The sequence below is a fragment of the Ascaphus truei genome, chromosome 6 (assembly GCF_040206685.1).
Source record: "Ascaphus truei isolate aAscTru1 chromosome 6, aAscTru1.hap1, whole genome shotgun sequence".
Classification (NCBI taxonomy): domain Eukaryota; kingdom Metazoa; phylum Chordata; class Amphibia; order Anura; family Ascaphidae; genus Ascaphus; species Ascaphus truei.
In genome coordinates, this window is record NC_134488.1 from 34,610,747 (window position 1) to 34,626,259 (window position 15,513).

General features: G+C 43.3%; 1 protein-coding gene across 2 annotated transcripts in view; it reads right to left on the reverse strand.

The window, feature by feature from the left end:
* The window catches only part of LOC142496888 (uromodulin-like), a 198,489-nt gene that overhangs the window by 171,622 nt on the left and 11,354 nt on the right, over positions 1-15,513 (reverse strand). The window lies entirely within an intron of this gene.

Here is a 15,513-nt window from a genome sequence, read left to right on the forward strand (position 1 = left end):
CATAGCCGCCAACGGCGGCAATTTGCCATTGAAAGTCTATGGCGGCGAAGCCCGTTGTTTTCAATGGGGATTTAGGGAAAAACCGTGATTTAATTTACAGCGGAGTTTATTCTATTAAAATAGGAAACGGTTTAAGGTGTATTTGTGTAACTCCGGTTCCGAGGGTCGTAGCAAGTCTCAAATTGGACCCTAGGGTGTCCCAGTTCCGGCATTGAGAACTGGGAAGTTTGGACCCGCTGGACCCAACGGAACCGGATATTTTAATATGTTTGTGTTTTAACTTTAATACTGTGTCCCAAGGTAGGGATAGAAACTAGAGGGAATTCCTTTGGCCATAAGGTAGCAGATGGCAAGGGAAAGCGTCTCAATGTCTAGAATTTAAGTGCTGTTCGAAGGAGTTTATCACCTACACTGTTTACAGGAGGGCGGAGATGACTCAAACCAGAGCAGGCTATAAGTGTCCCATTTCACACCTTACAACAAAGGGTTTCCTGCCAGAAATTCCATTTAGTAGACTGGCTGGCATTCCTGATGCAAATGTAGGGCTGCAGAAATGAGACCCCAGAGTCCAACTGAGCATGTGCCAACTAGCTGGGGGCAGGTATCAAAATGTGTTCCCATGTTAGTGAGTGGCTACAGGTAATTGAAAACCAATCACCTGTACTTAATGGTAAGGATAGGGTTACAAAAGGTTTATAAACTGTTGTCCACCCTTTATCCTGTGTTATTCTTCGATACCATCTTGATTGCTGAGAGAAATGCTATGCACTGTCTGCATGCAAGGCCTTTTCATGGCTTTTCGTGTCTTGGGATGATGAAGATTTTCTGTATGAACTGCCAGTCCAGATGTGACTGTTTCATAATTTCCATCTTTAAGTAAGTGTCTATATTTTGCCTGTTATTTGTATATTTTGTGTGTTCACCTTTATCAAGGAATAAATTATATTTTATCATATCTAAGGCTTGTCCCAGTTCAACCCAGTTAGATATATATATTATATTATATATATTTGGTGTAAATTGCAGCCTGTCATAAGTCACCATGACACCGAGCCACCCTGTTATCACTATTTGTTACTTCATAATAGAGGTTTTTGTATGGTACAATTATATATCTCATCGGTGTGGGTGATTTTATATTGGTTTTATATGATCACTTATTTTTGCTAGTAGCGCACTTTTCTTTTGGTTTGTTTTCTTCACTATTATAGCTCGTGAGGGCTGCACAGTTATTTTTATATTTTGTAGGGATTCTCAATTACAGTCCTCAAGACCACCCAACAGGTCAGGTTTTCAGGATATCCCTGCTTCAGCACAGGTGACTCAATCAGTCCCAGCTTCAGCACAGGTGGCTCAATCAGTAGCTTAGTGGAAAACTTTGACTGGGTCATCTTTGCTGAACCAGGGATATCCTGAAAACGTGACCTGTTGAGGGGTCCTGAGGGCTGGAGTTGAGAACCCCTGCTTTGAGGAATTATAGAAGGTTTTGGATACCATAAAAAATGTGAAATGGGAAGAACATTATTTATGTGTGTCCTGTGATGTACATTCTCTGTACACCTGTATTCTGCATGTAAAATTCATACATTTTTAGACATACATGGTTATCTCGCAAAATAACAACATTTTATTATTGAGGCAATACTTTTTCTTTTATCACATAATTATATTTATTTAGAAGTAGAGTTATTTATATTAAAAATGTGGGACGGCCTCGGGAACTGAGTTTGTCCCGTCACATGCAAACCTCCATATGGGATCATGGGAGGAGCAGATGATCTGGTATAACAATCCATTTATAGAACACACAGCATTATACACACTGTGTATTGATGACATTAATATTATATGGAAAGGTGCCAGAGAAATTTTATAATAATTTATTTATCATAATAATAATAACAATAACGGGCTAGTCATCACTTGTGAAGTAAATTCAGATAATATTGCATTTTTAGATCTGGAATTGTTTTAAAGATGATGTCGGCACAATTCCCATAACAAATGGTCGCAAAATCGTTGATTGCAATGTCTACTCGGATACATGTCCACTAGCGTACAGCACCCGTTATGGATACAAAATATACCAGAGGGACAATTACATAGAGCATCTGGATCTTGCAGGAGGGACATAGACTCTAAGAAGAAGCACACATTTTAACGGATAGATTTAGGGGAAAACCATTACAATAAAGAGGTGAGAAAACAGTGTGAAAGCGTAGAAATAATATCAATAAGTCAATGGTTCAAAGTATCACTGTGAGTTTATTGCACCAAGGTACAAATGAGAGAAAGAATTCAAAAGGAACTAATTCCTCTGAAAACATATTGCTTGACATCACACTTTAGTAATACGCCCCTTAAGGGGGCTGGCTTATAAATAAAAAAAACAATATAATGACTTATACAAAATCTTTATCCATACAAAAAATATGCTTCGCATGCTAACCTTTATCCTATATATCTGTTACGGTTGTGCTCGCCTCAAACCGAGACCGGACCGTGGGGCTGAGGTGGGGTTATATAATCACCGACCTTAGTCCACGCAGACTGATCCGGAGTGCCCAGTTCGTAGTCATACATAGCAAGGTCCGGATAGGAGAAGGCAGCATCATCGTTACTCAAGCAGGAATTCGGCAACGGGTAGATAGGAGCTCCCCGCTTCAGCGTAGGAGCGTAAGCGCGGGAGTGACCTCTGTGCGAGGAGCGGCTTCGGCCCATGACGCCGGTGTCTGTAGGGGAAGACAGCAGGCTGGCCGAGGAACACCGCAGGGCAGCACCGGGGAAAACCAGAGCTTCAGCACAGGGGTCCAAAACAGTCCTCCACGTGGAGAGTAGCGGCAGGCCTCAGGAAACGAAAGGTAACCTCTGCTAGGGGAGAATACAGCAGATACCAGGAACCAGTGCTGGCAAACCAATGCTTCAGCACAGGGGAACTCTGTGTGGAGAGTAACAGCAGGCCTCTGGGAACACGGGAAGACAGGCCTCTGCGTAGAGAGTAACAGCAGGCCTCTGGAACACTGGAAGACAGGCCTCTGCGTAGAGAGTAACAGCAGGCCTCTGGAACACAGGGACTCAGGCCTCTGCGTGGAGAGTAGCAGCAGGCCTCTGGGAACTAATAACGAGAACTAGAAAGGTTAGTACACAAACGAGACAAGCCAGGAGGCTTCTGGCTGAACACAGTAATGTCCAGAGAAGGATTATGCTCGGCGCTGAATCAGTGCCAAAGCCCAGCATATAAAGGTCGGAGATCCAATCACAGGGAGGAGATGTGTGAGCATTCCTCCAATGATGGAGCACAGGGCTGACGTAGCAATGAGAGGCAGCACATGTGCCATTGATTGCCAGAGGAAGCCTTTGAAAACTGCAGAGGTCTGCAAGGCTAGAATCAAAGTCAGAAGCGGATTCCTTACAATATCTCCCCGTAATTTGGGCCTCATAACCTCCTGATTTAAGGATTAAACCTCTTAGCCCTTTGTGTGTAGCTGCAAGATAAGAGAAGTGGGAGCTCAGCAAGAATGAGTTTGTTGGAAAAACTGTGACAATGCAATTATTTCAATTTCATGACTAGTTAGGAATTATACAAGGGTTAGTTTTTGCCAGGAGCGATGCTCTGCAGCGCAGCTTTAATACACAAATAAACAGATACACCTACATACAAGCAATCACTCAAAATGGCTGCTGCGCCAAAATGGTGGTGATGATAGTCTGTCTTCATATAGCGTAAGCCACACACCTTATCTCAAATCTTCACAGTCCCCCATTTTTATTCTTAAAAAATAGTCTTTTAAGGATAATTCAGATAAAACTCATAAACGTCGTGCTGGTCTGGAGGGTCCAACATTGCATGACTTTGATAGTTCTGAAAACTCACAGAGCTGCTGGCTATCATATCAGCCAGATTGGTTTTTCTGCCGTCATCTTCATCTGTATTCCATTGAGGGGAACTGACTTTTCCTTCCGAGATTGCATCTTCTGTGGGGTCGTCTGTGATCAGTGGCATGGCCTGGGTAGAGGGTGTTACACACCTTTGCAGCAGGGATTTACTGCGCACGACACATACATACAAAACAACCAGAACTACAAGCACACCGACAAATCCATTCATTAGCTTTGCTCTCAGGGAACCAACCCACTTGCTAATTCCTAACAGATCTCACCTCTCATCTCCGCCTTTCCTTAATCTCTCCGGTATGCTCAATCTTACCACTTTGATCTCTAATAAAGACACAACATTGCTCTATAACGAGGGCACATATGCACCCCTTTGATGCTAAAATATAGTCTAGAGCCATTCTATTCTGTAGGGCTATTAATCTACTCTGAACCTGTTCTTGGTTAAGTAAGTTAATGGATAAAGCTGTAAAATTAAGGCCATATCCTCCCTGTACATTTTTAGCTCCGGGCTGTAAATACATTTTTACACAAGTTTCATTGGTTTGTGGAGGCACCTGACCCATAAATTGATTGTTGTTCCCAGTGTAATTTATATAAAATCCACCTACAGGAACCTCATTTACCAGTGGAATTCGGTTTAAAAGTTTAGAAAAGTTCCCTGTAACCAAATTCAAATTGACATTTCCTTTTTTAAATTCGGCATCAGTGTAAGGTATCCCTACCCAAGGGGCTGCTTGTGTATGTGGTATATATCCACACACCCAGCAGGATTCATTTATCCCAGATTTTTTATATATAGATCTGCAACCGTCAATAAATGTATTGTCTTTTCCCCAAGGGGTTAAATGTAATTCTATCTTGCGTCGTTGGGGGCCACTAGAGTATATTCCCTTGTGACCCATTAACCTGTGTAGCATTGTGTGAGATTGTATGTTTGTCTGCAAAATTATGTGTCCATAAAACAATAAACATTACAAATATTGCAAAACCGATCATCCCTATCACTGCCTTATCATCATCTGGATGGCGTAGGCGAATCTTGCCTAGCGGGGCATACATCTTAAAAATACACTCTAAAGCATAAAAAGTAATATTGAGTCCTGAAAAAACTAATTGGTCGTATAAGACTAGGCCTTGCCTGGGGTCTTATTCCCTCGGTAGTTAATGTTCTAGGATTTATTGTGCCTAGATACACTAACTGTTGGTCAGTGTTCAGGGAAAATCCCGTCAATACACTGGCTTGATTAATCTTTGTCTTTGTTAGCTGTTTACGGTGGTGCCGGCACTATTTTTACAATGATGCTGCTTTGTATTCTCCTTGGTAGACTGTATGGGGTGCACCTAAGATTGGAGAGACTTAAAAAATGTCATTAATAAAAAGCACAAGGAGAGCGCTTTTAGCCACTATAATTTACAATAGATAGGTACAGTATAAACTCATGACTTAACCTAAAAATCAGAATGGAGATTGGAATATTGTTACATGTATTACTAAATACAATACAAAAGCAGCTAAAAAAATATAGTATTTTTAAAAACATCGGAGCATTTTGCAACAAGACAACATTCTTCATGAAGTACTGCACAAAACCCTATGATAGTGTATAAGAGGAATCCGAATCTTAAAAGCAGGCTATCACCCAGCGAGGTGAACAAGATTAGCAACATGGAAGGAGCCTGTAATGTTTAGTGGAGAAAGAAATACACCGAAAGGATGTTTTAAGTGTAATGCGACCAGAGGTGTTAGTGATGGATGGGGGTAAACCCTGTAAATAGTGCTCAAGAGCTGTAGGCAATATAAGAAGAGAATAAAACTACAGTATAAGGTCCATATATAAACGATCGTGGTCAGGCTACTTTCTAAAATGATACTCAGAGGCTCACGTAGCGGTGTGGACCTGCATACTGGAGGGGTGGGGGGATTGTGAATATGGCAGGAGCAGGGAAATTGAGCCACCGGAGCACTCACCGGGAGGTAAGGGACCCGGCAACTTCCAACCCAACTCGCCCGCAACCCCCACTCACCTGGTGTGAAACACAGTCTCTGAACCCAGTATTGTGTGAGAACTCACAGCGATGTTGCCGACAGGTGTAGAGCAGACGTAGATCCGATCGCGGGGAAGGGTGCTCTAGCTGAAGTAGAATAGAGAACAAAATGCAGGGAAGGCGGTGCACTGCTAGCCGGTAAGTGATAAAAATAAAAATCCAAGCGCAATCAATGAAAAAAATTGAATTTAATAAACTTAAGTGGATATACACATATCGTAAGCGCAACTCTGACGCATTTCGTTCCTTGCTGGGAACTTTGTCAAAGAGTAACTGGCCAAGTACCCAGGTGATCCTTAAATAGCTACTACTGGTCTCTGATAGGACCATATCATTACACGTGCACCTTTTAGTGCACACCTGACAAATACTAATTAAAGTATTGCGCTCCAATTTCACTATAGGACAGAGGAGAGTATCCAGTTTCCAGGATCACATGCAAACTAAGAAACATGTGAACAACAAATACAAATACAAAAGTAACAAATACAGTTAAAATCAATAGATACAATGTAACCACCAACCACTAAATAGCAACATTGTATGGACACTAAACTAAAAGTAAAACCACTGAACTTAGCAATGTGTAAACAGATAAGCAACAACTGTTGATGTATCACTGACTATATATAAATGAAAATAGAAAAGAAAAAAGATATGAAAGGAATTATATAGATAAATAAATAACCTGTAATAGCCTAACACATATATAAAAATAGATATACTGTATAGCCGGAGTAGGACGGGGTGAAGACAGCAAAGGGAAGAAACACATTGATTGTATGTTATTTAATTGTGTATTTTTTTTTTAGGATGTCCGCTGACTGCCAATGTGTTTATCTATGCCCCTTTCTGGGTATAGATAAGCCCATTGACAATCAATGCATTATTAGGCAAATAAACAAACAATTATAAACCCTCTAAAAAGCGCTAACCTACAATTGGTGAAAATTAAATGAATAATAATTATCAAAAATTAGTGATAAATAATACAGTGAAAAAAGCAGCCATGGGGAACAACAAACAACAGATCATTCCTAATCTGATACAACAATTACACATACAAATAAGTGTCCCCGGCGCTTAAAAACAGTCAAAATACCGTAATCAAACAAAGATAGTCTCTGATACAAGGCTCCTTCTGGACAGGTTGATGAACTGGTTGATTAAAGTTCCAGATGGGTGGGTGTCCTTAATAGAGTGTCTCCACTGCTTCTGAAATAACAGAAAAAAGGCACACCAATTGCGCAGTATAACACAGCAACAAGTCCCTAACTGAAACTTGCAGAATCCTATTCACAGAATGAATATTGACACATTCAGGGGAGAGAATCTGTAAACACGTCCCGTTCCTGCACAGCTCCCCACGGACCCCACGTGGTCTGGCTTGTGTAATTCCCCTCAGGTAGGCGATGTTGATCGTAGATGTCAACGATGCAGCATACACCGACAGTAGAACAGAGAATAGGACAATACTAGTGTGATACGTAACAAAGATTTATTGACACACTAAAAACACTTAAAAACCACACTCACATTGTGTGGAGGTGAGTCATACAACTCACGGATGCCGTCCGCAACCTGAAAATTCCCCGATCTGTAGCAGAGAGACTCACTGCACTCAACACTCGCTACCGGCAAACGGGTGACGTCAGCAGTGCAGGAAGTCCTCCCTGCGTCTGGAACTAAGGAAGCCGGATCGGATCAAAACACCAAGCTCCTCCTCCCTACGCGTTTCGTGACGCTAGGTCACTTCCTCAGGGGATACCGGAGCTTGGCTAATAGTACACTTAAATACATACCCCAATTAAGAGACCTTCCTACAAAGGGGAGGTGCTACGAATGGAATACACCCTATATCACACAGTAAACAGCAATTACGCATCAGAATGCTGGTGGGGTCAATTAGTGAATTTACATATAGGTCAAATCCATTCAACTCTTAAAAATATCTACAGTAATACACATTACAGGAAGATGTAAAAAAGTTAAAAAACATGAAAATCATAGGGATCATAAAATAAATAATTAAAAATGAATAAAAATCAGAAACATATCGGACACATAATGAAAGCAAGCTTATAAACAATGTGCAAAGAAATATTCAAGGATCTTTCAAAAAGGCCGCCAGATCAAATTCAATGTTGAGACCCAGGGGGGACAGAGTTTTTAACACATAGATCCAATAACTTCTGCGTATATTTATTGGAATGCCCGTGCGGGCTACAATATGTAGGCCGCACTGGGAGGCCCCTCAAACGAAGGTTCGCCGAACATGTTTATAACATTAAGAGGGGCCTTGAGACGCATAGCGTCTCTAATCATTTCAAAATACACCATGGTCAGAACCCTGAGGGATTGGTATGTATGGGAATTGACAATCCCAACGGCTGTTGGCGTGGGGGGGACAGATTAAACACAGTATCCAAACGTGAGAGTTATTGGATCTATGTGTTAATAACACTGTACTGTATTTTATAACAGACATATGTGAACACAGTTCTGCCATCAGTGCCCACTCTTAACTCTCAAACGATAACGTCTGTGCGCGCATGCGCGGCACATGCTGACAGCGCAGCGGCCGTCATGATCCCGGGGCTCCTCTCCTCCTCCGGCACCGGCGGCACTCAGTCAGCGGGACTCGGGGAAACGTAGGTATAGAAGAGGGAGGAGAGAGGCTGAGTAGCGGCTCCTCCTCTCACAGCCGGAGGACTTGCGGGGCTTCCGCCATCTTGGTACAACCACAGTACCGGAAGCTCTGCGCACGTCTAGGGGTAACAACGGGTGGGAGGGAGCGTCCGCCGTTTCATTTTCGTCTCCGCTCCAGTTTTGCCCCATGAGAATAGGTGCCACTAAAGAAGTTTCACTTCAAAAAGAGGGGCCGTGTCCCACATTTATTCAGAGCAACTCAGTCAACTTCATTTGAGAGTTAAGAGTGGGCACTGATGGCAGAACTGTGTTCACATATGTCTGTTATAAAATACAGTACAGCGTTATTACTATGCGTATGAGCGGTCCCTGACCATGGGGACACACGTAAATGACAGTCGTACTACAAAAGTTCCTGGCGCCCTTTATTCTACAACCTCATCGCCCTGACCCATGCGGAGCAGCCATACACCAATGTAATCTCCCTACAAGCTGGGCAGGGAGGGACGCCCCACTCCCCCTCACACCAATGGATCTTAGGATCATGGGGGGTTAGCAGCTTCTCATAGAACAGGGCAAATAGGCCCTAAAAAAAAGCAGTGGTACAGTGTAATACATATACAGTATATATATATATATATATATATATATATATATATATATATATATATATATATATATATATATACATAGATATATGTATACTGTGAGCATTAATCTGCTCCACTTATCACATGGAGCGATAAGGAATAAGAGACCCTGTCCCTGTTCTGCCTGGGAATACATTGAGGATAGGACGCTATTCATCTCAGACACACGACAGGAGAGATGGGATTGGATAAGAAGAAAAACAGGCAGAATGGTGAGAACCACAGAGGGAGCCCTACTGCCATTCTGAGACAGACACAGAGATAGGGAGTGACAGTCTGAGACAGACACAGAGATAGGGAGTGACAGTCTGAGACAGACACAGAGATAGGGAGTGACAGTCTGAGACAGACACAGAGATAGGGAGTGACAGTCTGAGACAGACACAGAGATAGGGAGTGGCAGTCTGAGACAGACACAGAGATAGGGAGTGACAGTCTGAGACAGACACAGAGATAGGGAGTGACAGTCTGAGACAGACACAGAGATAGGGAGTGACAGTCTGAGACAGACACAGAGATAGGGAGTGACAGTCTGAGACAGACACAGAGATAGGGAGTGACAGTCTGTGACAGACACAGAGATAGGGAGTGACAGTCTGAGACAGACACCGAGATAGGGAGTGACAGTCTGAGACAGACACAGAGATAGGGAGTGACAGTCTGAGACAGACACAGAGATAGGGAGTGACAGTCTGAGACAGACACAGAGATAGGGAGTGACAGTCAGAGACAGACACAGAAATAGGGAGAGACAGTCTGAGCCAGACACAGAGATATGGAGTGACAGTCTGAGACAGACACAGAGATAGAGAGTGGCAGTCTGAGACAGACACAGAGATAGCGAGTGACAGTCTGAGACAGACACAGAGAGAGGGAGGGACATTCTGAGAGATGCATACAGATACACAGAGATAGGGAGTGACAGCCTGAGAGATGCATACAGAGATAGGGAGCGACAGCCTGAGAGAGGCATAGAGAGAGACAGAGATATGGAGTGACGGTGTGAGAGATGCATACAGAGATAGGGAGCGACAGCCTGAGAGAGGCATAGAGAGAGACAGAGATATGGAGTGACGGTGTGAGAGATGCATACAGAGATAGGGAGCGACAGCCTGAGAGAGGCAAAGAGAGAGACAGAGATATGGAGTGATGGTGTGAGAGATGCATACAGAGAGACAGAGATAGGGAGTGACAGTGTGAGAGATGCATACAGAGAGACAGAGATAGGGAGTGACAGTGTGAGAGAGGCATACAGAGAGACAGAGATAGGGAGTGACAGTATGAGAGATGCATACAGAGAGACAGAGATAGGGAGTGACAGTGTGAGAGAGGCATACAGAGAGACAGAGATAGGGAGTGACAATCTGAGAGGAACACAGAGCTAGGGAGTGACTGTCTGAGAGGCATACAGAGACACAGAGATAGGGAGTGACAGTCTGAGAGGCACACAGAGGTAGGGAGTGACAGTCTGAGAGGCACACAGAGGTAGGGAGTGACAGTCTGAGAGGCACACAGAGAGACAGCCCAGGTGAGGGCATGAAGAAGATCACAGACTAGGGGGAAGGTGTCAGGAGAGGCCGTCAGACTTAGCCCCCAGGGAGGGAACAGCAGGAGAATCTTTAGACTTTACCCTTCTGTCTGCATTTATTATTCCTGTTTCCCCCTCTTCTCCCCAATCGGAATTACTGGTACCCGGTGCTGTGCTGCGCTGCCTGCAGGGGGAGCTCTCTGCTAATAAATGGAACGTAGATCACTAAACAGCTGCAGTTTCATTAGGAGCCACTGTACATAGATCTCACACCAACTGCATTTATACGTCACTTAAAGATATCGTTACCACTAATGTCATCTTTTCAAATATTTGTTTGTTCTCAAGCTGGTGGGATTTTCCACATCTGTATTACATTTATGTAACAGATGTGTATCATCTTTCAAACCCTTTTCTGTCAGAGTAATGTATTACTTGGCAGGAAAAGGTTTAAATATGCATGTTTAATTGCAATGAGAAGGTTTTTGTGCAAATATTACCTGTTTGAACCTTGCGTACTGGGCCTGCTACATGATTTGATGTGTATTTAGAGCAGCTGTGTCTTTATTCCGGGTAGCACTATGGTGCTAGGTATAGGGTTATCAGTGAATCCTGCTGAAGGATTTTTCTCCGCAAACGCAAGGGTTGATTTACATTATTATAGCACGCACACCGCATTACTACACACATGTTGATGGAAAGAGCATTGTCTGACACCCATCATAAGTAAGGTACAGTAGGGCCCCGCTTTACAGCGCTCCGCTTTATAGCGTTCTGCTCATACGGCGTTTCCCAATGTATACCCATATTCATTAGGTTCTGCGCTTGTTCTGTTTTTCCGGCGATTTTCGGCATGACGCGCTCAGCAGCTGAGTATCCGGCTGTCACTAAACAACAGTTTTAGCGCGTGCGCAACTCCTTGTCAGATGCCATTTGTCAGTGAAACAGTCGGGTTACAGCTCTGCGTCTCTGTTTTCAAAGGTACAATACACTACAGGAGGGCCCCGCTTTACGGTGATTTCCGCTTTACAGCGGCGGCCTGGAACGGAACCCGCCGTATGAGCGGGGCACTGCTGTAATTAAGAAATGCTTGAGATTGACAAAAGACTAAAATGTAAATATGAAAGATAGGCGAGGATGTAATCTGAGGTTTTACAGCAGATGGGAAAATGGCCAAACTAGGAAGTCTTATCTACCTCAATTTCTGTGTTTGTCTAACATCTAGGGTTCTACTCCCTACAGATTGTAAACTCTCACACAGGGCCCTCCTTACCTTCAGTTTCTGTGCATGTTTGTCCTTAGTTTCATAAACAGAGTTACATACAAATATCTCTGTACCCCCATTGTACCACATTGCACAATCTGTTGGCATTTTAAGAATAAATGATAATTATTGGCTGGGTTGTTACCGTTTTTTTATTATCTAAACAACTCCAGCCAGTTTGAATCTGTGATATTTGGTTGGGAGGTATAAAAGGATTCAGTCCTTATTAACATAATTGACCAACTTCCTGCAGAGTGATGATAGATCATGTATTGTAATGAACAATTCTCAACCATGGCAAAAACAACACGCAAATGAAACAAATAGTGATATATTCATAATTAAAGACAGATTCGGAAGTCACAATCACATCCCTGATACCAGTTTAAGTTGTAATAGATATTTTGTCTAACCTGAAACAGGCAACTCTTGAATGAGCAAAGTGATAGACCTGCAAAAGAAATATATTGTACAAGTTTTAGGGCACTTAAACTGATCTGATTACACCATACACCACTCTTATTCTGAATATCATTGCACCTCTAAGCCAGGCCGTTATAGCAGATGTAATTCACACCCAATGCACCCCTCAGCCATCACCATGGCGAGCCCCTAACGAGAGCTTTGACAAATGTGTAATTTCACACATTAATGACTCACACAATCTGTCATCTTCTCACTAACTCTACTTAGTCTCCCATCAACAGCTCCATATTAACACTTTGGGCTTCGTTTTCAGAATTAGTTCCCTCGCCCATAGAGTCAGAGCAGTGATACTCAGCACCCTGTACTACTGTCCCCAGAGCAGTGATACTCAGCACCCTGTACTACTGTCCCCAGAGCAGTGATACTCAGCACCCTGTACTACTGTCCCCAGAGCAGTGATACTCAGCTCCCTGTACTACTGTCCCCAGAGCAGTGATACTCAGCTCCCTGTACTACTGTCCCCAGAGCAGTGATACTCAGCATCCTGTCCTACTGTCCCCAGAGCAGTGATACTCAGCACCCTGTCCTACTGTCCCCAGAGCAGTGATACTCAGCATCCTGTACTACTGTCCCCAGAGCAGTGATACTCCGCTCCCTGTCCTACTGTCCCCAGAGCAGTGATACTCCGCTCCCTGTCCTACTGTCCCCAGAGCAATGATACTCAGCTCCCTGTACTACTGTCCCCAGAGCAGTGATACTCAGCATCCTGTACTACTGTCCCCAGAGCAGTGATACTCAGCTCCCTGTACTACTGTCCCCAGAGCAGTGATACTCAGCACCCTGTCCTACTGTCCCCAGAGCAGTGATACCCAGCACCCTGTACTAATGATCCCAGAGCAGTGATACTCAGCATCCTGTACTACTGTCCCCAGAGCAGTGATACTCAGCACCCTGTACTACTGCCCCTAGAGCAGTGATACTCAGCACCCTGTACTACTGTGCCCAGAGCAGTGGTACTCAGCACCCTGCCCCAGAGCAGTGATACCAAGCACATTGTATGATACCCAAGTTCAGTGAGCCTCAGTATGATACCTGTTTGAATTAAAGAGCAGGAAAGAAGTATGACACAAATAATTTTCATCTCTCCCAGTGCAGGTGATAAAACAACGTCCCTCTAGTCAGAAAGTGTCCCTTCCAGCTGCCCGGCCCCATATATACCTCAGGGTTACTAGACAGAGGGGTGACACATGAACCTAGCTTGATCTGTGTGCTCAGAGGAGACAGTCAGTTCTTACACCCAAACAATCTGTGGAGGAAATCTGTTCTGCAAACATGGAGAGAACAAGAGCCTTTAGGAGTCCAGAGTATTATATAACCATACAAATGTGAGACGTGTATACAGTGACATGTGAGCTACAAGTCACTTCACATACTTAGAATGGGTATTTCCAAAAGCAGCAGTGTTTTGGGATTTAGCATTGTCCCTATTATCAAGAGAATTCAACATGACTTCTTCCTATAAAGCAGCAGTATGTATGCATCTTTATTTATACCACGCCCACAGATGTATTCTGCGCTTTACAAGAGAGACCGTAAAGTACAGGGAATTATAATACAATAAGTGCAACAACCAAAGTCAGACAATAGGAAAGGAAATCCCTGCCCCGGGGAGCTTACAATCTAAATGCTATGATGGGAGACTTGCAGAGACAACAGGTGAGGGAAAAAGTGCAGTAGATGGCAATGTTTGGCCACAATGGTTGGTATTCGCAACTGTGGGTGTGGGATACTGGGCAGGAATCTAGGCTAGAGGTTCCCAACTCCAGTCCTCAAGGACCCCTAACAGTGCACGTTTTAAGGCTATCCTCTCAGCACAGGTTCACCCAATCATTTTGACTGAACCACCTATGCTCAAGCCGGGGTATAATTACAACTGCACTGTTAGTGGTCCTTAAGGATTGTAGTTGGGAACCTCTGGTCTAGGCTATTGAAATACTCAATGTATGAGGTGAGTTTTAAGGATTGTCTTATAGGTGGGAAGAGAAGGTGCTTGGCATGTATGGAGTGCAAGGGAGTTCCCCAGATAAGGGTGCAGTGAGGGAAAAAGCTTTATGGCGAGAGAGATTGCAGTAGAGGTGGATGGGATGGGATGGAGAGGAGACAGCTATAGTGCACAGAAGACGAGCAGGGGCATAAGGAAAAATCAAAGCTGATATGTAGGAAGGAGCAGATGAGCAGGTATTGAAGGTAAGGAGGAGAACTTTGTAGTTGATCTGAAATTTAATGAAAAGCCAGGAGAGAGATTTAAGGAGCAGATGAACAGAGACAGTTTTAGGAGAAAGTGACATTATTCTGGCATTTTGGATAGATGGTGATAGGAGAAAGTTGTGAAGCAGGGAGGTCAGTTAGCAGTATGTTACAATAATCCAGAAGGGAGAGAGTAAGGGCATTCGTTAGAGTTTTAGCAGTAGATTTACAGAGGAAAAGATGGATTTTGACAATGTTACAGAGGAAGAAGCGACACATTTTAACCATTCCATGAATGTTTGCTTTCTGTGCAAACCTCAAAATCATTAATAAAAAAGTTAAAAAGCAGTGGCTCCAGTACCGATTCTTGAGGTACTTCACTTACAACTTTAGCCCAATCTGAAAAGTTTCCATTTCTGATAACACTTTCCTGCTTATCCTTCATCCCGTTTTCAATCCAAGTGCAAATATTTTTAGAGACCAGTTTCCATTATTGTGTACACTAGTGGTTCTCAAACTTTTTTCATCTTAAATCCCGATAGAAAATCTTTTTTCTGTGAACCCCTGCAACAGGAAGTGTTGGGGGTGCCGTGCATATCACATCGTGCCAGTAAAATAATGTAGTGTCACAGAACGTACCATAAGGGAGAAGGGCCGCAGAGGAGACAATAGGGGAAGAGAAAACGGGAGGGGAGGAGAGGGGGTACCTCATCAAAGAAACTAATAAGGTTACTTTGGCATAAATCCATGCTGACTATTACTAATAATGTTGTTATCCAAAATAATTATTCTTTGTTTCTTGTTTT